Source organism: Euprymna scolopes, chromosome 12 (assembly GCF_053919585.1).
Source record: "Euprymna scolopes isolate OS-2025 chromosome 12, ASM5391958v1, whole genome shotgun sequence".
NCBI lineage: Eukaryota > Metazoa > Mollusca > Cephalopoda > Sepiida > Sepiolidae > Euprymna > Euprymna scolopes.
The window spans coordinates 119,007,439-119,030,869 of record NC_136493.1 but is presented as its reverse complement, the minus strand read 5'-3'; positions in this window follow the sequence as shown (position 1 = coordinate 119,030,869).

Sequence of the window (23,431 nt, the reverse complement as noted above, 5' to 3'; positions counted from 1 at the left end):
AATGCTATAGTGAAATGTCTCTGACACAATTTTTTATATAATTATTTCCCAGACAAGTATAATTAGTTAATCCAATTTACTTCTTTAGTGATACACGAATTATATGATCATTTATTTTCTGATAATATTCAGTAATTTTATTAACATTTTATAATATTTTTTCTTATTTTATTATATTAGTTTATGAGGTTATTAGAATATATTTTATGTTCTCTAGCGCCCAATATATTTTATTTAATTCAATTTTCATACCAAAACAAGCACAGTAAGAATATTGTAAGAATATTTCAAGTTCTATGCGTTCAAATTTTATCGAATAGCACATTTTACTATTTAGGTATGACCACGAATTATAGTTAGTTGCTGATAGATGCTAGATTTAGATTGCATGGCAAATTATGTAAAATATATCACAGTATTGAATTTTCCTATGTTTTCTATTTAATACATAAAAAGTTTAATTCAAACTAGTAATATTATTTGCTAACCATATATATATATATATATATATATATATATATATATATATATATTATTACGTTTAGTTAATTTACTTGCATTATTTGGCTTAGTATGTTTTGTTTCGAAGGCTTACTTGATATGATTAAAATTGAAAATCTTCACCAAACATACTTATTTTGTGAGTATTTTACGCGCTTCAGTGTACAACTTATTTCAATTTTTATTAAAATAATTTCGTTTTAGATTTCTATAACCTATTAATTAATTATGTTTCTTATTCTTATTATAAACTCTTAGTGTTTTAAGCAATGCGATATGGGCATAAACTTATCTTTAAATCTACCGTCAGTGACCCGTAAGTAGGTTTTTCTTCTTTTATGTACCTTTCTAAACTATATAAGAAATGAGACATTTACTTTTAATGAGATACACGTCTAAATTCCTAGAGTTGCGATGTGACGTCGTTTTAACGTTTTATTTGTTAAACTATCACGTTTATCAATGTCTCTATGCATTATTGCACTGATAAAACTTTTTATTGTTTTATAAGTTAGTAGTTGTAGAAAAATATAACTTACCATTATTTTTTTTCATGATATTTACTACATCAGTTCTTTTGGAGAATCTTAGTAAATACTTTTAAAAAAAATATATGAATGTTTTCGAAAGCGCACAGATATGATGATGGAGCCAATGCAATTTACTTTTCCATTTTTTTTAATAGATATTTTTAATTAAATATCATTTTAAGAGTCCTTGTTATTGTTTTTCTCGAAATTATTCGTACAAGTTTTATTTTATAATATTTTTATAACAAGCTTCCTCCTATTGTATAACATACTAATCTTCCATTTTATTAATTTTGTATTCAGGATCGTGACAATTGTATTTCCTGCTCGGTTGACAGGTATAATTTCTACTGAGGATTCAAACCCAAAATCTATTGATTCATATATATATATATATATATATATATATATATATATATATATATATATATATATAAATATATATATATGTGTCTGTGTATATATATTATCTATGTGTGTTAATGTATTTCTATACGTATCAATATGTTATATATACATATATGTATGTTATATGCATATATGTGGGTTAATATATGCATACCACTGAATGTATATATATATATATATATATGTATAATTATAAATATATATACATATATAAATATATGTATGTATGTATATATATATATATATATATATATATATATATGACAAAAGTAGAAAATGAAGTCACAATAACTACATATTGGCATATATAGAATGCCATTTACTTAAGAAGGATATGCATACATTTAGTTGTGGGATAAAGGGGACGCTTTTTACAAAGGTATTTCGAAGCCTAATTCTTCTCATCAGAAAAATATAGATTATATGTAACATAATTGGGATGTGACGCAATTAAGTACGATACGAAAAAATAGTAAGTAACACCCCAATATTCAAAGCATAGTTACCCACAACATGGTTCTATATAAATATAGGCAGAAAAATAAAGCATTACATAGTCATAAAGTCTATATTCAAACTAATCTACACACGAGTAACATAAAAATAGGCAAACACTTCCTACAAAAAGAAAACAAACAAAGGAATCAGAAGGAAGAACGGTATGGATTACTCCTCCCCCATACAATAATGCTGTTAAAAACAATACAAAAGAACATGCTTATGAAAGAACGTGATTGTCTAAGTAGCGAACTATGTCACGTGATGACCGTTTTAGTTTTCAAAAATGAAAACGCTGCATTTTTATTTCAAGAAAAATCAATCCCTATTTGCAGTCGCGTAGAACGTCTTATTATAGCAGTAAATTATGAATTTTGTAATATTTCTTTTCTAGATGCAAGTGTTGATATTATATTTATTTCTATTTTTAATCTTTATTTTTATTTCATTGTGTTATTAATTGTGTAAATAGTTGTTCTCGTAGAAAGATGTACCGAATCTATCTGGCATGTTCCTTTGAAATATATATTTTATTTCATTTCTTTATTTTTTTTCATAGATTTCTCTTGCCCATAAATGTTTATATTTTCCAAGTTGATTGCATAACATATTTTTCAATTGTTTTCATTATAAGTTTGTGATAGGGCAATCTTTTACCTAACCCTCTCTTAAACACACCAAATGGACGTTAAGTAAAATACTTAATTTTAAACATTTTTTAATGGAGAGTAGACAATTCATTGTGGATATGTTATCGGACGGTCCCGTTACTCCCGCTTCTCATTATTTCTCCCTTATTCCTTATTTAATGATAGATTTTTCTGGCAAAGGGAGAAGAAAAGGCTGTTTTCTAGGTTGGCAGTATTTTGCGTGAACATCCGCCAGGGATATCGGAAATTTCTGTGTTTATCTCTATCCTTGTTACCATGTCACTAGCAAAGCTGCTGTAAGTAAACGTTTTATCTGGGCTGACGTTATACGCCTGATAGTCAGGGATCGAACCTTTGATTAACCACTAAGGAGGCTGTCCTATCAGAAGGTGAAAAGTACGGTGGCTGCTGCATTGCCATGTGGTGAATGAATTCTGGGCCATGCAGTAGCTTCTGATGGGGCCTCTCGATGGCATATTAGTGGGTAATTGTTACGGCTTTACCTTTTCAGGTGCTACAAAAATGCTTCATTTCTATTTCTCTCTTACTTTCCCTCTCTTTCCACAAATCCCAAAACACCATTATGAAAAGTCTTGATCAAAAACACACGATTAAACCCGGATCTCCAACATCTAACGTATACCCCCACTACCAGGTATCCTTCTCTACCATCAGAGGTCTTCGTTCTAATGTTAAAGGTTAGAGGTTAAACCCAATTACAGATATATTACTTCAAAGGGAAACTGGCATTGGCCAGACCATTTACCTAGATGAGTTCGTAATGAAAGGATACGCTAATTTAACTTCCAAATCTGGCCCGCAAATCGCCATGGGCATGGAATATGTGCCTATATAAAATATGGTTTTCAATGTGGTAGGAGCATCTCTAGAGAAGATCCTAACTTACCCTATATGTGCTTCCGGGTTGCATTAGCTCAAACTACTGCATTTATATTTGCTCTCTATCGCCCCCACAACAGCAGAGTTACTATCTTTAAAAGCGTATCTTAGGAAATCGGGCACGCCTATCTGCTTATCCTTCAGCTAATATTTGTCTGTGGGGACTTCAATGTTCACAATGTGGAATGGTTAACTCACTCAAACTAGATCGATGATGAGGGGAAGTTCTGACATGATTTCTTATTGCTTATTACCCCACTCAGATTGTTCACAAGGCAACCCGTGTTCCCGATACTGACGGCCAGTATGCAATCTCCTAGACATCTTTCTCACAACTTGCCCTTGGATCTTCCGACTCTCTCTAAGCTGCTAGAAAGGACTTATCCCCCATTGATAGAGTTCAAAATAGACTTCGTATCCTTGTGGGGGATGCCCTTTTTCTCTTCCCGGCAACCTCTTTCTCACAAAAGAGATGTTGTAGGTTTGTCACTGCTTTATCGGTGTTTACATGGCAGGTGCTCGGCTAGGCTCTATTCTATGGTCCCCCACTCCCCATACTTTCAAAAGAAACCCCAGTCTAGCAGAAACACTATCACTAGTTTCCCCCACTCTTTATCTGTGCCTAAACCTAAGCGTAGATTCCATGAGCAAAGCTTCTTTCTTACAACTGCACGCCTATGAAATTGTCTTCCGTTTTTCTGCTTTCCAGCTGATTACAATATGGTTGTCTTCAAGTCTAACGTAAACAAGTTCTTGATGAGCTGTTACATATGAGTTTACAAATTGACCAAATCTTAATTACTAACTGTTTCTATATTGTCCAATTTCTACTGTACACTCTTTAATCATTATCCTCGAGTTTCCTCTTGGCCTTGATACATGGTGATGTCTATATAAAAATATCCCTAAAGAATTCTTCAAAATAATAGAAAATTCATTCAGCCACTCTATAAATACAGCACGACCATAAACAAAAACTCCATCAAAACGTCCTTCTCAACCATCCCTAATATAGCACTACCTATGACAAACGCGAATACTAGAAAAATAGGATAAGTGCAGCAATTATTTAGCAGAAACCTAAGCACATCATACACAAATTGTAACTGCAACCACCCAGCGAACTGCCTACAAGAGAATGGTTGTATATATTCAGACGTCTATAGTTATACCCAGTTACAGAACTTCCAGCAATCACGACAGCAAATAATGTTACTGCGCAAGCCCATAGAACCAGTAATGCTAACAATAAGTCACATAAATTTATAAATAACAGTTTACCCACTGAACAACGAATTGTTCAACCGATGAGAATAGGCATAACTGGGCTGTACATCGAACAACCTTCGGAACATCTAAACTCAATTAATCCATCCATCAACAGAGAACCCTCTAATACACCACAATCCAGCCCTAAAATATACGTGTACCTTCCCGATAAAAAACAACACTTGCAATCGTTTTCTAGAGAGACTCGTAAGACAAAAAAAAGCTTATCCAACTTAGATAAACATTTAAATGAAAATAACAAAAACTTCTTATTAAAATTGAAAATATAATGAACAGCTAAATAATAAAGATGAGGGTCAAAATAATTCCTACTTTGCACCGAAAAAAATAAATGTCTCAACTTCAAACTAGAGATGATGTGCAGTTGCACGCACAAAAAAATCTAAATAAGATAACACAAAACCTCCGCCAATTAACAAACATAAAATCAGGATTATAATGTTTGCCCTCTAAGGCTAGCCCTTAGTCATTAAACCGCCCCATCATGCGCATTCTTGCACTTAGCAAACAGCAAATACCCTGCATTTTTTCCACTATTTTCCCCACTACAATATTTTTTAATATGAATCTACAATATAGTCTTTAAAGATAGAGCATAAATAAAAGCTTTACAACATCAGATAGATGTTAACCCAATCGCCCCTTTGCCGGATCAAAATTACGGTTAAACAATTTTATTCGTTCTCTAACAGAGGCTTTGGCTAACCAACCTTCCATATAAAACCATATCAAGGTTTTTACATCACCTTTCACGCTAGTTCTGAACCAAACCGCCTTCTCTTCAATTAGAAGCCAAAACATAATACGCAAGTAACTACAAAAAACGCTTTCCTTGCCCCTATCTCAACACTCACACAAATATCATTGTATTCCCCTCCACCTCCCCCGACTTAAAAATTTAGAACACACCCCCAATAGAAACAAATTTAAAGCACTCCATACTGTATATGAAAGACGCATAAAATATTCAATAACAAAGAATCCTTAGAACCCTCTCAAACCAGAACTCTCCATATTTAAATTCACTTAATTCTAAGGAACATACCAAATCACCTTCATCTCTTGTTGCAATATATTGGACTGCTAATGTGGTATGATCCCACACAGTCGGACGATTCTATTTATAAACGATGCTGCTAAGAACTGACGAATCAAATTAATTCACGTTCTGCTACCAACCAATCAGGAACCAGAATTGCTTCATAAATATTAAATCTTTTCTGGAGCAATTTTACATATTCTTTTCCCGGGTTTCGACACGGTGAGAATATTTTGTTCTGTGGAACTGTCTACTACAAACAAGTTACCTCCCAGGACTTGTATGTAACAGCGAACCATCTGAAACTGTTCTGAAATCAAAATGGGTTACGCTTCTAGAGTTTATGGGCCCAGCGTGCGTCTTACTTTCGATAGATCCGAATCAAAATTCAAATTGTGGCAAGTAAAATTTCTGGGATATCTACGAATCAAAAAGCTACACAAAGTACTACAAGCACAACCTGAAAACAGAAACGACCCCGACTTCATTGGAGAGATCGCAACTGTCTTTGCGGAATTAATACAGTGTTTAGATGACAGAAGTCTATCACTGGTAATGAGAGAAGCCCTGGACGACGGCTGCATAGCATTAAACATATTGAGATAGATTATTTATCGAAAGGAAAACCCAAAATTATTTTTTTATACACTGAACTGACCTCTCTAAACGAACGGAAGCCGAAACTATTACTGATTATATTATAAGAGCCGAGACAACTGCAAATTCTTTAAAAATGTCTGGTGAAGTTATAAGTGAGAGTCTGTTAATTTCCATGGTCCTTAATGGAGTACCGAGTGATTTCAAGCCATTTACCACCGTGATAACACAGAAAGAAAACCCCATGACTTTAGCCAATTAAAGGTACCACTCAGAAATTACGAAGAAACTGAAAAAATGATCACAGAAAAAAACGAATCCACAAATATCATGAAATTTAAAAATACAGACATAAAAACACCAAAATCAAATTATATCCATGCCAGGAATAAAAAAACGCAACTTTGCCAAAAGCAGGTTCTTTCCTAAAAAAGTGCAAAAATTGTTTGCTATAATTGTGGACGACCTAATCACAAGAGTTTCCAATGTACATACAAGACTCAAAATGGCAACTACAGTAAAAATGTAGAGAACTCTGTTAGCGAACCTACATTTTTATTTTCGTGTACATTTGATGCTTCAAGAAACAATTATAATTTGCTTGCCGATTGTGGGGCCACGGCACATGTGATTACAAAGGAATCTGATTTTATCAATTTTGATCCCAACTTTAAGCCACAAAATCATTTTGTAGCACTAGCTGACGGGAGTCGAGTCAATGATATCGTTCTGAACAGAGGCAATGCGAAAATCTTGCTAAAGAACAATAAAGGTGAACAGTGTTTCTGTATTCTAGAAAACGCTCCTCTAATCCCAAAATTTAAACAAAATATATTTTCTGTACAAGCTGCCACAAAACAAGGTGCAAATATAAACTTTAGCCCCAATAAATTAAAACTGGTATACCCGAATGGAACTGAACTCGACATTAAAGAAAATGGAAGACTATATTATTTAAATCGCGTAGTCTCATCAAAAACCGCCTGCCATGATATACATACATGGCATAAACTTCTTGGACACTGCAATATTCCTGATTTCAAAAAGTTGCCGATTGTAGTTGATGGAATTCAAATACAAACATAAAAAACCTTCAACTGCGACGTCTGTACGCAAGGGAAAATGACAAACTATCAAAACAAGATACCAGACAAAAAGGCCAAAAAAATCCTATCAATGGTTCGTTGTGACTTGAACGGTCCCGTAGAACCGATGGCCAGAGAACATTATAGATATGTGTTGAATTTCGTAGATGACCATTCAGGTTTAATAATGGTTTACTTTTTAAAGAACAAAGCTGATACCCTGCTAGCGACTAAGAAATATATAGCCGACATGGCCCCCTACGGTGACATCAAGTGTATTCGCTCTGACAACGATGCAGAATTTACAAATAAAGCTTTTGAAGTTTTACTAATTAAGCATCATATCAGGCATGAAACATCAGCTCCTAGATCGCCACACCAAACGGGACTGCTGAACGTGCGTGGCGGACACCTTTTGAAATGGCAAGATGCCTAGTCATTGAATCAAAACCCCCTAAAAACCTCTGGACGTATGCACTTATGGCGGCAGCCTATATACGAAACAGGTGCTTTAACAAAACACTATCTAAAACTCCATATGAATCATTCTGCGGTAAAAAAAAAAACAAATTGAAGCAGAATGCATATATTTGGTTCAACTTGCTTCGCATATATAGAGAAAAAGAGTAAATTGAATATTAAAGCCGACAGAGGTATATTTCTTGGATACGATAAAAACAGTCCAGCCAATTTAATATTTTTTCCCGAAAAAAATAAAATAAAAAGAATCCGGTGTGTAAAATTCACAGACACGTTTAATTTTACAGACGAAAACTCGTCATATGAAGAGGATGAAATTATATTACCTCAAATAATTAGAACAAACGAAAACAATAAAAATGACGGAGACGAGAGTGTCCATGATGATGATGATGATGATGATGATGATGATGAAGTCGAAAGATAACCCAAAAGAAATAGAACACGACTCGATTTTTTTTTAGGTCGACAATATAAAGATTATCAAATCGACTATTGCTATTCAATGGAAAATGCGACAAAAAGCTTCAACGAAGCAATTAATTCAGAACATTGTGAAGAATGGAAAATTGACATGAAAAAAGAAATAGATGCCTTAACCGAAAATGATACCTATACGGCAGTGCCTCTCCCAAGAGATAAACATGTTATTTCTACCAGATGAGTCTTTACAAAAAAAAGTACAGCATCAGGCGTAGAACAGTACAAAGCAAGATTTGTTGCTAAGGAGTGCTCTCAGATTTACGGTAAAGAATACTTTTCTACGACAATCAGAATTTTACTGCAAGTCGCTTCACAATATGACCTAAAACTCCATCAAATGGGCGGAAAAATGCTTATTTGAATGCGCCAATAGACTGTGACATTTATATTACCCCTCCAGAGGGATTTAGAATGAAAAATAAAAATAGCGTGTGGCGACTTAAGAAGTCATTATATGGTCTCAAGCAGAGTGCTCAGTGTTGGAACACAGTAATCCATGATTATATTATTAAACAACAATTTAGACAATGCACTGTAGACCCCTGTTTATATACCCAACACAAAGACGATAAACTACTGATTTTGGATTTGTGGGTCGATGATATTTTAATCGCATCAAATTGTGACATAATGTTAACTGATGTTAAGAACAAATGAAGTAAAAGATTCAAAATTACCGAATATTGGCCAAATATCCTGGTTTCTGGGGATATAATTTACTCAAAGCAAAGGACTTGTTACGATGACTCAATCGAGATACATCGACAAAATACTATCAAAATTTGGAATGGGAGAGTTCAAGAAACGCTCTACACCGGTCGAAAATTATATTAATAAAAATATACACGGATAAAGCTCCAACGTTTTTTTTTTCAAAACTTGTTGGTGAATTCGACTGAATTTTTTTTCTTTCACTGTCCTGTATGCATATAGATTTCTATATATTAAAAATACAGACCAGCGAAATTCCACTTGTGAGAAGGCTCTTACTTTTTTGCATGAATATCAGCGGAAAACCCTAGGGGTAATGCTCAGAGTATATAGATGTCTATATATAAAAAAAATAAAATAGTCCTGACAAGACGTTAAACTGTATCCATTTTATTTGTATTAACACTTTAAACTACTCATACTTTTGCTTAGAAAAAAAATCTTTGTAATTTTCCTTTTTGGCATTTGAACACAATTAAAAATGGCGCCTTTTTAAATGCTAAAATTCTAAGATCCAAATGATTTCTAATTTTTGTTATGTCTAAGTAAATATAAAAATATATATTTATTTTTGAGCAGAACAAACACAAGGGACTTCCCCATTATAAAAAAAATATGGAGGATGTTGCAATATTTTGGACTGCTAATGGGGTAGTTATTTAAATGCTGCCCACCTCAGCATTATTTGGCACAAGGCCTGGAAAGTTGGAACACCGCAGGCTCTCCTAAAGGAGGGTACTCCTGCAATTTTCACAATTGCCTGAGTAACCCCGTATGCATTCCCCGGTCGGGACGCCTCAGGCAGCAAGCAATAAACTTGCCCCGCCGGAAAGCCCGTTGGCAAGGCCTGGGAGGGTGGACCTCCTAAGTATTACCCAAGCGATGTACCTCAGTCCAACAGGTGCTGAACGGTTCCCGGACCCTCACCTGTTGGGCTGAGTGTCAAGTTACGAATCCTTGACATGTACTACCCTGTCTCCCTGCAGCCGAAGCCGCGAGGAGACACATCCCATCACAAGTCCAGAGGACTACTAATGGGGTATGATTCCACACAGTCGGACGATTCTATTTATAAACGATGCTGCTAAGAACTGACGAATCAAATGAATTCACGTTCTGCGACCAACCAATCAGAAACCAGAATTGCTTCATAAATATTAAACCTATTCTGGAGCAATTTCACATGTTCTTTTCCCGGGTTTCGACACGGTAAGAATATTTTGTTCCGTGGAACTGTCTACTACAAACAAGTTACCTCCCATGACTTGTGTGTAACAGCGAACCATCTGGAACTGTTCTGAAAGTCAAAATGGCTTACACTACTAGATCTCCATAAAATGCGACCTTGAACACGCATATACCTACACCCCCATCGCATAACTAAAACCCCAAATATCCTTTAATTCCCATCACCCCTTCTTTACTAACCCCTAGCGTAAACCCTTAACCCCGCCTCCACTCAGTTATTCCTCTCCATCTTCAAAGAAAGTTTCTTATCTTATTTCCAGCCTGTTGATTTAACCTAATTTTTCGATTCTACACTAATGATTACAACTACTACGCCAAACATCTCGTATCTTTCTCACGCCAAGGATTACAAGTAATATAATAGTATTTCATGGGAAATAAGGGACAAGACACGAAAAATGCGGAAATATTAAGACCAACCCTGGAACAAATTGACTCCGTAGTTCTTTCACAATATTTGTTAAGAAGTAATTTTCTCATCATTCATAATTCCCATTTAAATTCGAACTCTCGATTTAAATCTGCAAACCTTTTTCACTGCCATCAATAACGCACGTCATCGACTGTCTATACGGACACAGCCTCATCAAACAATAACATCCATGTATATTTTTAATATATTGGTCTTAAATAACTTTGGTCACTGGCACATGCATCTAAGAATGTACCGGACTATAATGTTGGCATCTACTTGCATGTTACCCGGCATAGAAATCTATCTCTATCACTATATCATAGAAGCTTCTGCTCTGCTGGCCACCTCTCTCAATACTTTATAACTTATGTATCTTATTTTGTTCCCATGTATACGATTTCTCATACCCTATCTCTATAATTTACTAATTTCTTTTTTCACACCTATCATTTCACCGCACTGTTCGTCACATCGTAATTATTTTGTATCTAAATATCTAGTAATAGCGCACCTATTAGAACTATTACTATATATTATCTTTCGAACAATATTATATGTAAAAACTACCTACTTCATACCTCCTCATAACTTTCCCTCTTATTTTAACGCCGTGTCTTCCCATATCTTACAAAATAATACTTTCACTACACTGCACCCCATGTAATACACCCACCATTTTAATAAATATTATAACATTACGCCATAACCCATTTATAACTTATGTTGTGATCAATGTTACATTTGATTAATTTCTACTTAGCTTATAACACATCGCTTTAATTCATAGTCATAATATAACACCTGTAAACATGTGCCTTCTCTATGTAATGTGGTCTTAGTAACCTCTGTTGATATCTGTCGTAGAGGCGATTGAGATTATAACAGCACCGAAAAAAATTAATATTCTCAACTCTGAACCAGAGATAATTTGCAGTTACAGGCAGAAAAGAAAATATAAATAGAGAAACACCCAAAACTCCGCCGATAACCCACTATCACACAAGAACTAATATCTATAACCTCTAAGGTTTGCCTTCAGTCATTAAACCTCCCCCACATGCGAATCCTTGCGTCTTACATACGACTAATACATCCATATTTTTCGGCTACTCTTCCCACAAGGACTTTAATTTTTAAATATAAAGTTTAAATGCATATTTAAAAAAATAGAGAAATAATATTACGTGTACAAGATGAGATTTACGTAATGTTATTCTCCCCTTGTAAGATTGAATTTACACTACAACTATTTTATTTGTACTCTTACAGATGCCTATGCCTTACACCCTACATGTAAACAATCCATAGATACTCCACATCTTACATGCGGATAAACTAGAACCCCACCTAATCTAGCCTACATTTTCCGTTGAGTTTAAACATTTCAATTACTCAAAATCTTAAAAGCTATGATAGACACATTAAATAGATTCTTATATTACCCTTGATATAACACACCCTTTCTTTATCTTAGAGTGTAATACAGTTGTCCCCAAAAGGATCAATGATCTATTTATTTATTTCGTTCCTGATGACTCGCTTGGTAAACGTTACAGCCACGCTATGTTACCTAGCATCTTCTACTCTTCTGATGAGAAGTATTATGCTTCGAAACACCTTCGCCTATAGATTCTCATTTACCCCCAAACTAAATGTATGTATTCTTTATTTAATTAATGTGCCATCCTATATATATATATATACATATATATACCAATATATAGTTTTTGTGACTTCATTTTCTATTTTATTGTGTTTTGGATGTTATATATAACCTCCAAATGTTATATATAACCTCCAAAGTAATATGTTGTATTATTCCGATATATCTCCTCTTATAGAATTGCATTTACTTACCTCTTTCAACTCACTCGATTATATATATATATATATATATATATATATATATATATATATGTGTGTGTGTGTGTGTGTGTGTGTGTGTGTGTGTGTGTGGGTGTATGTGTGTGTGCGTGGGTGTGTGTTTCCGCGTGTGTTGTGTGCGTACAATATATATTGATTATGTTTTAGCGATATATATATATATATATATATATATATATGTATATATATATATATATATATATATATGCATAGATGTTTCATGCTCCTTGCTTGTTATTTGTCCAGTCAAAACTTATTTATGATTAAGCGGCATCCTAAAAAGCTCGGTACTTTATCCTCAAACGAATGTACTGCGTCTGATTCTACATTATTTCTGATATACTATCTTCTTATCAAAGTTATCTCGCATTCCCTTATTATTACACTATACTTATTATGTTTTTCAATTATAGCCTGCTGTACTTCATCTATTTTTATGCTCTGTTTACAATATTTGTAATAGTCGATTCTTTAATACTTCCGAAATAATTACATTTTCCATTATGCCGTGATCTTATTAATATGATGGATTGCCCTATTTTAAAGCTGATATTTAAAACACATGCGAACGCATGTTTGCATTAATATATAGTCCGTATTCGTATTAAAATGCTCAATGTTCCTTCTTATAACCGATAGAAAATGCAATAAACAGTTTAACGAAAAAAAGCTTTTCATATTATAATATCATCACTTTGTAAACAGATAAAATTCGCGAATATTTAGCATGACATATTGGATATTCATATAAAAATTCAATTTATCGTTTACTATTGTACGATCTTATCAGTTATAAGGTAGCCAGAATCATCGCGCTGCCCAAAAATAAATTAAGTCAGATATATATGTTACTCTTTAGTCTCGAAGAGTTAATTGGTATCATCTGCAGAATTTGCTATGTGTGTAATTGTAAACCGGAAAACCCATTTATACACCTCTTCTTAATCGAGACTACTTGAGTCCAGTAGCAAGAAAAATCCCGGATATCTTGAAACAATTGTAAGATAAACAGAAAGCACCCACAGCACTTGGAATTTCTAAATGAACATTACTAAAATTAAGTAATCTAACAGAAACTCGATTCAATTTGATTATGTCTTCAGTCTGACACTTCAATTCCATCTTCATAGTTTCCATGTATATTCACTTACGTAAATGTGTTAATATAGAACATATACTGATCAACTTGCTTCACGGATTTATGAGGACGTTTAAATTCGTAACCCGAAAAATGTATGCATTTATATTTTGAATATAACATAAAAACCTGTATAAGGGATGTTAAACTTCCCTGTCATTATTGTTAAACTGGACGTCAGGAAAGAAAAAAAATCAATAAGCAAAATAAATTTTGCTTTTTCCTCTTTAAGTCACAAAAGCATAGCACGTAATGCGAGTCTATTGTTTTCGCTTCAGGGGATGAGCTACTGGGCTTATGACATATAGTTTATCAGACTTCCGTATTTAGAGAGCTTTAGGAATGTAAGCCCGGTAGTAAACTGTCACGAAAAGCAAATAAATTCGTATAAGCAAAGGGAAATGCAGCCATAAATAGATGTAACGTAAAAATATTACAGAAAGTATAACATATCCAACGTACAGATGAATATGATTTAGAAAGAAAAACATAATCGAAACAATAAAAAATGAAAGAGTATCGCCATCGCACGTAATAGGCATGTATACGATTTGAACAGAATATTATATATTTTGTGTGTACGTTTTTTTTTTAATTTGAAGAAATATACTTGAACAAATTCTAAACTAGGTGAGTTGGTAATTCGAATCATCGCTCAGATTGTTTTTTTTTCCTTTTTTTGTTTAAGTTAATCCATATATCACAGCCTTGGCTATAAAATGCAATATCTTAAATACTCGTAATTTTAAGGGTTATTATTGTAGTTGCGATATTAATTATATAATTTATGCTATGAATACTACAGTTCTTACGAAGCATTTATATTGGAAAATTAAGGTGCCCTTGGTTTTATTTAAAATTATTACCTCGTATTCCTATATTTTTCTCATTCTACTATACATCCGACCATGGTTACGGGAATTAAAGTGTATTTATTTACATATATGCCCGATATATTTTATTAAAATTAGTAATCAAGAAAATTCAATTTATAGCAACTACGAAAAAATGTTATAAATTGTCCTATCTGATATAAACTGGCAATGGAATTAGTATACGCTCATCTCGAAATGTATTTTAAAATACCTTTTAAAATGAAAATTATATGAATGTATATGTTTTGGAAAACACAACAGGAATCGGCGTAGGTAGTGAGTACAAGCAGCCTCCAATAATGTTCCAGATCTTGTACAGCCATTTCAAAATATTCGTATATTATTTACATTTTGTACATTATTGTAATACATCATATGGAATGACTGAACAAGGTTTATGATTTCAGATTCTAATGAACAAGTGTGGCAGGGATTGAAATACAGTCTGTAAATTCTAATGTTATCAACTGGGTTGTTGCAAAAATGCAATCTGGACGTGAACAGACTTTAGACGAAAGATATGCAATAAGATTCTTTTGTTTTTTGGGAAAACGCTACAGAAACCTTAGAAATTCATGACACATTAAAAGGAAATAAAAAGGTCTCTAAGGGACGATTAGATGTGTAGGAGAAGTAAGGAAGTCAGAAAACCATACTTGATTGGGCGAACAATGTTATGTATAAGGATCGTCGTGTGTCTATTGAGACAAAAAAGTGCACTGTTAAATGTTAGTGTTAAAACTGTAACCCAATTATTCGAGAAAAAATGAAAATGTGGAATATTCGAGCGAAGTTTATCCCATTGCCGCAGTAAACAACCCCATTCTTTTCAGAGATCATGTGTCCAAAGATGAGCGTCAAGACAGTTCCTACCCTCCCTCTACTCTAGACTTCCTTTGACGTCATGCCATTCCCTACGCTCAATGATAACTTTAGAGAACGTTGTTACGGGGCAATTAAAATTATGAAAAATTGTGTGAAAAAGTTCATTGACACGCTCACAAATAAGCTTTTTATAGGGTCCTCTGGAATTGTTAGAACAGGAAAAGGAGTGCATTCTAGCCAGTGTATATTACTTCGAAAGGGAGTGAAGTTTCATGTGTACAATATCAATAAAAGTGTCCAAACAAAAAAGTCGGGAAACTTATTGAAGGAACCTTGTATATGAATATTTTGGAGCAGAATTATTTAAGGGGAAAATAATGAGGGTCAATTTACGTTATTTGTTTAGTAACAAATTTTATAAAAGGCATACGAATACCGTGCTTATTTTCATTAGAAAGATGTGTCAAAACTTCTAACAAGTTCATCGTTATCTAAAACGTAACATATGATAAAAGTTGTGTAACCATCGATCGGAAATGTATTTATATAAATGCAAATTCTTGCCAATATCTAGCAAATGTATAACACCCAGAGCAGACAAAGAGTTTACGTTTTATTTGGTTAAGATGTGCAGCCATAATTATAGGCATAATAAGCATTTAAAAAATCTCTTTTCGGAAATTTTTATTTGAGTTGTAAGTGAATTAATTATCTTTTTCTTAATGTTACATGTTTATTCGATAAACTACATGCTATTAATTTGATCGGTTTTCAACGTCCTCTCTTAAAATTGTTTTCTACCTGTTTCTTACATCAGTTCAGAAAAAAACGGCAACATGTATTGCAAATACTATTTTAGCAGGTGATTCCATACATGATCAGTGTAAATTCATTTTTTTTTAATTTTTTGCCTTTTGAAAAATCACTGGTTAAATACTATTTTCTTTCATGTCCATTTCGTTAAACTTTCCCATAGAGGATCCAACATAGGTAGCAATAGGCTATTACAGGAGGAACGGACATTAGCAAATGGGCAAACTAAATAACAATGATTAAAACACGTGTCAATGAAGCAATAAAGCGAGGTGCAGTTTTCCCTGAAGATGCACGATTGCGACAACATCAGTAGAAGTAACGTAACCGGCGTCGAGTTGCTGAGAGTTGGTTTACGCGAAGCAGCAATTAGCGTCACACACGACTTCATTTCCGACATTCAAAAGATTTGAATCGCCGAACATCCCAGCAAATGATGCTGATGATTGTAGTAGGAATGCATTATTGAATGCATGGATTTTCCTGTAAACATCATTGAAATTCTACACATGCTTCCAAATGATATTGCTTGCTGTAAAAAGTTATTTAAGATTAATACAAATAAGGTTTAAGTGAAAGGGCACTATTAATATAAAGTCCGATGTCTACTTCAATTTTTAGATGGTTATCATAAATTACTACACATGTATTTGATTGATAATAGCAATGGCGAACTGAATGCACGCTGTAACAATTCGATTGGTAAACTAAACACCCTTCATGTCCTTAATTTCAACAGCTGTTTCTACAAAAACAAGTAAGTAGACTTATTTAAGACAGCAATTCATATAATGCCATATGATGCACACACTATTTTTTATTAATACTGACAAAACGGGTGCTGTTCAACACACGTACAAGTTCGGTGCTCCGAGTATAAATAAAGTTGCAGATGAATTCAAACCTTAAGGATATTATGCTTCATAGGAAAATATTTTTTTTCATAAATGACGCAATGGAAATTCTAAAATTACCTAGATTTTACAGCAGTAATATATTATGCAGCATAAACAATGATTAAAAATGTGCGCTTAAAAATCTCAAACGCAGAAATAATCGATTATATATGACGCCACCAAAACATTCTTCTCTTACTTTTTTTAATATTGATTATTTTCTTCGAACAATATTACAACACGACTGATATTGTTTCTGTTTTCCTTCAAATATGCATTAAGTTACTCATAAACAATGGCGCATGTACTAGCAAATAGAGTAGACAGTAATTAAGGGATTGGAGTAAACTCTTACTTAAACACGCCTATAGGAACTGGTTAAAATATCCTAATAAAATTGAATATTGCACTGTTTGATCACGGAAGGCCACACCCATACTTCTTTCACCATTAGAAATAGGTGAAACATTATTGCAAACAAAGACATCTGTTTATTCCGTATTACATTCTCGTTAAACATGCACTTGATAAGAACTCTTTTCTAGAACAACTCCAAGAACAATTGCATGGACTGCCCCTTAAAAGAATAATAGGAGAAATATTGCAGAAATAATAACATAAAAACAGATTGTTTGAGATAAATAAACAATGGGGCTCGAAAACTCACTCGAGGATCTCGAACGATCTCTGCAAGATTTGTAAAGAAATGTAAAAATAATGCAGGCAAATATTACGTGTATCCCACTTATTAACCCTTATCCTCGAGTGGCCTCCGGGCCTTAGAAAGTGTTGACTCCTTTGTAAGAAAAAGATAAAATACATGCTTGCCTAACATCTCCGATATGAAAATGCATTATGTTTAAATACGTTCCAACTGCGAAGAATAGACCAGCAGAGATATTTTAACATCAATTTTTAAAAATTAAAAAAAAACTGTGCCGTGATTTCCAGGCGAATGTAATTGTCTCATTACTTCTGTAATTTAGTGACATCAAAAGAATAATTGGCTAAAAGATATATTTCCAGATATTAAAATGTCATTTCAATTCATAAGATTGCAAGTCTCAATTCGCTTGACGTTTGCAATTATCATCACAGATCTTGAGGACTATCATTGCAATACTACACACTTATTGTTTCCAACGTAGAAAAATTATATTTTGCATGTTCTCGAGTAAGCAAAAAAGAAAATCGTTATACATGCACATAAAATGAAACAGCTAAAATTATTGTGTATTCACATGTATAGGGAAATTTGCATATAAGCAACATGATGTTTTTCTTTTTTTCTATGTTCCAATATTGAACCACATCAACGCGTTTTCAGGTATTGCTTATATATATATATATATATATATATATATATATATATATATATATATATATATATATATATATATATATATATATTCGATGGACACTCTCGTCGATGTCGACGTACGAGCTTTCGACACAACAATTGAGGTGGTCGGAAATCCATAAATGATCATTTTATAGTTGTTAGGGGATTATGTACAACAACAACAACAACAACAACAACAACAACACATTTTGGTATTACTAATACCCTTTGTCGGTGCAGAGTACGGCAATAGTACAATGTATATATTAGACCGCAGGATTTTACATCAGAGTTACCTTCTCCTTAATGCACGTACGGCACAAACACGTAAACACACCGGTGCTCGTCAGATCACCGAAATTAAGCAACGATCATTTTGGAAGGCTGGCAGTTGTATGCACCACGCCGAGTCGGAAAAAAATCCAAGTTAGTATCTGGGGAGGGGCAATAGGTAACTTGGAGAGATGAACCCCCCGTCTTCCTTAAGATATATATATATATATATATATATATATATATATATATATATATATAGTAAGTTATAAAATGTATATGGCGATTAAGCTACACTGAATATTCCGAGATTCATTCACTCTAGTACTCTTCAGGTTTATGGGCGAATTCTGTGGTTGTTTGTCGTTTTTATATGCGCATCTTCTATTGAGATTTAAATTAGCCAATCAGCTTTCTACCATCAACCACGCCCTTCCTATAAGCCAATGAGCATGAATTTATCAGACAAAGGCATGCTTCACCTCTGGTTGACCTGTTCCTTTGTGTGTGCTCTATTTAGCCTGTATATTTAGTCTCTTGATCTGTTTTAAATCTAGGTTAGTGTTTTTTTTGTGTTAATTTATATATATATATATATATATATATGTGTGTGTGTGTGTGTGTGTACACATATATGCACATAAATATATATATATATATACATACATATATGTGTGATCGTTGATGTATATTCCTGTTTATTTAATTTATTTATTTTTGTATTTTCTATTGTTTTTGTTAGTTTTAAAACTGTTTTTTATCGCTATCATGGAGTAAATTTTATCTTGTGAACACAGTGGTTTGCTATTTCTCTTCTACAGTTTATAGATGTTGGGGTTCTTTAAAGTACAGGATAGCAAATTTTTCATAGCGGCATAATCAGCATGGATCGTCTAGTTCCCTACATATGCTAGCTTGTCTTATTATTTTCCTGTCGACTACCGGCGAATGTCCACTTTCCTTGAATTCCCAGTATTTATTATTGTTTTCATACGGTCTTTTTTATTGTTGAATGTACTTTTGTGGTCATAATATCGATATACAAATTGTGTTTGTCAGATTTTGCTGCCCTTTTCAATCGGCAAACTTGAAAAAAATGCTCGAGGTGGCATGTCTCGTTGAATGCTTGGTGGCCAAAATATGGGTTCTCGTTTTAAGTTTAATTAATATAAAAAAGTGATTCTCCACTCTAACATTTTTTTTTCAAAATGTTCTCTCATAATATTTATAAATGCTCTTTAAATGTATTAGACTGAATAAAAATAGATATCCATCTTTTCGGGCTTATACGACGCTGTGTCAGGTCGTGTAAAGTAACCTTTGTACTTAGAAAATTAAGTAATCGATGAAATTAACGCGTAAAAGGAAAAAAAAAGAAGTTAAATTGTGGAATTTAGAGGGGGTAGTAGATATCCATATTTTAGGTATTAAACGACGCTGAATTACATGGTAAAAATGTACCGATTTCTGTATTGCCGAAAGGAATAAATTAAAACAAAAAAATAATCTATTTTTAGTCTTTTTTTTTGAATATTGAAAAAAAATACAAAAAAGGCAAACAATTTTTCAGCCAACACGAAACTATTTCCCAGCTAGAAACTTAAGAAATCACCAAATGATATTTGGTAAACTTTTTTTTTTGTTTTTTTAGGGATACTGTCTAGGGGAAAAAAACTCTAAAGAAAAAGTTTTAAAAAAGGTCGTTGTTGGAAATATTAATTCCAAAATAAATTAAATATATTATCAATTTAACTGTTGTTTAAAATTTATTAAATAACAATTTTAAATAGAATACTTAAAATAATTATCTCGCTAAAAGCATTAACTAAGATACCGCTATTTAGGAAAATCAAATTATCTTAATGCCATATGCAAATAAGTTGATGTGTTAATTGTATATTTTCCAAGCACCGTACTATGTATAGAAATAAATGAAAGATTAAAGTTAGGCATGTTTTGTATATATTAATAAAATTGTGAACAAACAAACAGACAGGAATCCGAATTTATATATATATATATATATATATATATATATATATATATATATATATATATATATATATATGTATATACATGTTTTATTTTCTCTAACACTAAAGCGAATGTAATCTCTGGAGGCCATTTTTCACAACCGATGAATTAGTGATTCACCACATGCGTAACGGATTTCCGATAAAAATCCCACATCCTCCCCATGGAAAGAGCGGCTATTGAACTTAAAAAAAACGACCTCCTCATGTGAAGAACGGCTTTCGGAATAATCAACCTCCCTATGCTAAGTACGGCTTTCAGGATAAATACGTCCAACCTCCTTTTGTCAAGGACAGCTTAAGGAATAAATACCCCATTTTTTAATCTTTATGGCGATGAAAAATATTCGCTATGTCGTCTGCTTCATTCACACGCCTGTACATTGCTAACTATTCGCTTGTTAAAACAAATATGCTGCCAGAGCTTACGATATTTTTAAAATTAAGATATTATCTATTTTCCTATTTGAAAAACGACATCGGCCCAATATTGAACTGTAATATTCGTTGCTAGCATAGCGGGAATATTATAAATGTCCACATTTACATTAAATATCATTCAGGAGGCTGAATTTAACGAATAAAAGGTTGACACAGAAGCAATTATTCAGGCACAAGAATAAGTCCTGTTGCCTAATATTTGTCAAATAAATTCAATAGAATTTGGCTTTACATTAAATCAATACATTTTATAACGTGTATGCTCGTTCAGTCCGCGTCGGTAGAGGTGTGAAACGGCAGTTACCACGTCATTACAATATTGTAAATAAAATGCTATGCGTTTTACATTGTATGCCGGAATCGTCTAAGACCAGAACGTTACATTATTAATATTTTATTATAATATTATTAGAATTACTAGAATAGTAAAATGAGATAGGTCCAACAAAACGTTATAGTCTGCTATAAGTGTTTTATCTATCAGACAATATGCTGCTTTCCTTGGAAACCGAACGTTTGATTTGGTCCCAAATTCTGACTTTACATTAAAAACGTGATTTGAAAATCCGTCACTCCTGGAATACTGCGTTGTAACTACGGTTGAGGTTTTCAGTTTAAAGAATATTATTTTGCGGCCACATTTATTTGATCATAAGTCTGCCACACATTTATCAAATCCCATCTCTTACATTGGCACTAGTTCAATAACATTGAACATAGATTTTCAATTGCACAAAGTAGCATGTTGCTAAACAGTAAATTTAGTTGGTGACCTAATGACAAGTTTTTCAGATATTGCTAAAATATCCGCAATGATGAATGCCTTCCTGTAAGAGCAATTTGGCATGTAGAAATGGCACTGTTAGTAGGATGAGTTATAATAATTTGCAAGAATTATACATCCACTGATTTACGTATTAATGAAAACAACTCAGTAGATATTCCTGTCGAAACCATGACAACTGCCTTGAATATGACACTATAACCTGCCATTGAAGGAAGCAGAGTTATATTATTAAGAAATCGTGATCATCCTAAACTGTGTAAGACACACAGAAAGCAATGATATCTCTGGAAACTTTTCTCATGAAACCATTTTTACAGCTGGAATTTTAATGTGAACTGTGTTAATTCCTCGGATCCCCCATATTTCTTCTGACATGCCATTTCATTTCAAACGTTTCAAATTCCCAATACAATTTCTTTTGACATGTCTATAAAAAAGTTTAAAGATAAAAGCTCAAAGTTGTATGTCTTCAGACACCTTGCTTTTCTCATGTTTAGTTGTATGTTGATTACTAAGGCACTTGAAGTTCTCAAAAAATCTACGTTTACACGCCGATTATAGGTCATAACCAATGTGTTGTTAATGTACAGGCTCTTAAAAATTAATACAAAATGTATATTTACCAATGTCCAGATATGCACAGCTTGAAATTATTTTTTTATTATTTCATTATCTAAATGTTTTACAACACCACGTTTATATATATGTCACATTAGGTTATTTAAACAAAATAAAGTTAAACTGTTTTCAAATAATCACAAAGATATAAAATTCCAATTCAAATTCTTACATTATATTTTGAAAGAAAAAGGACTAATAGATGCAAATTTTTACTAGAAAAAAGATTAGACCTCTATAAAATACAATAAACTGACTGCTTCTCATTCATGGACGATGCGAAAAAAAAAGAAGCCATTATTAATTAATGTGTCGTTTAATCAATCAGATAATTATGCATGGCAACGAAATATTCAACGCCAAGTACTTCAGTTAAGTCACTATAAATAGACTAAGACCTGAACCGAATCTTAAAAGTAAAAATATACAATTTACTGGGAAAACTTATTAACCAATAATTACACAGAATATACCAGTAAACTTGATATCGTGTCCATAGAGGCACATCCCTGTTCTTAGGCTTATATAAAGTATCCAGTCTCAACAAATAATAAGAGCATATAGATAACTTTAAAGACAAAAAAAGGTGTTGTTATAGACACCTGACTAATTATCGGAAATCATATCTTAATTATTAATTCGTACAATTTATGAATAAACCAGAGATTTGT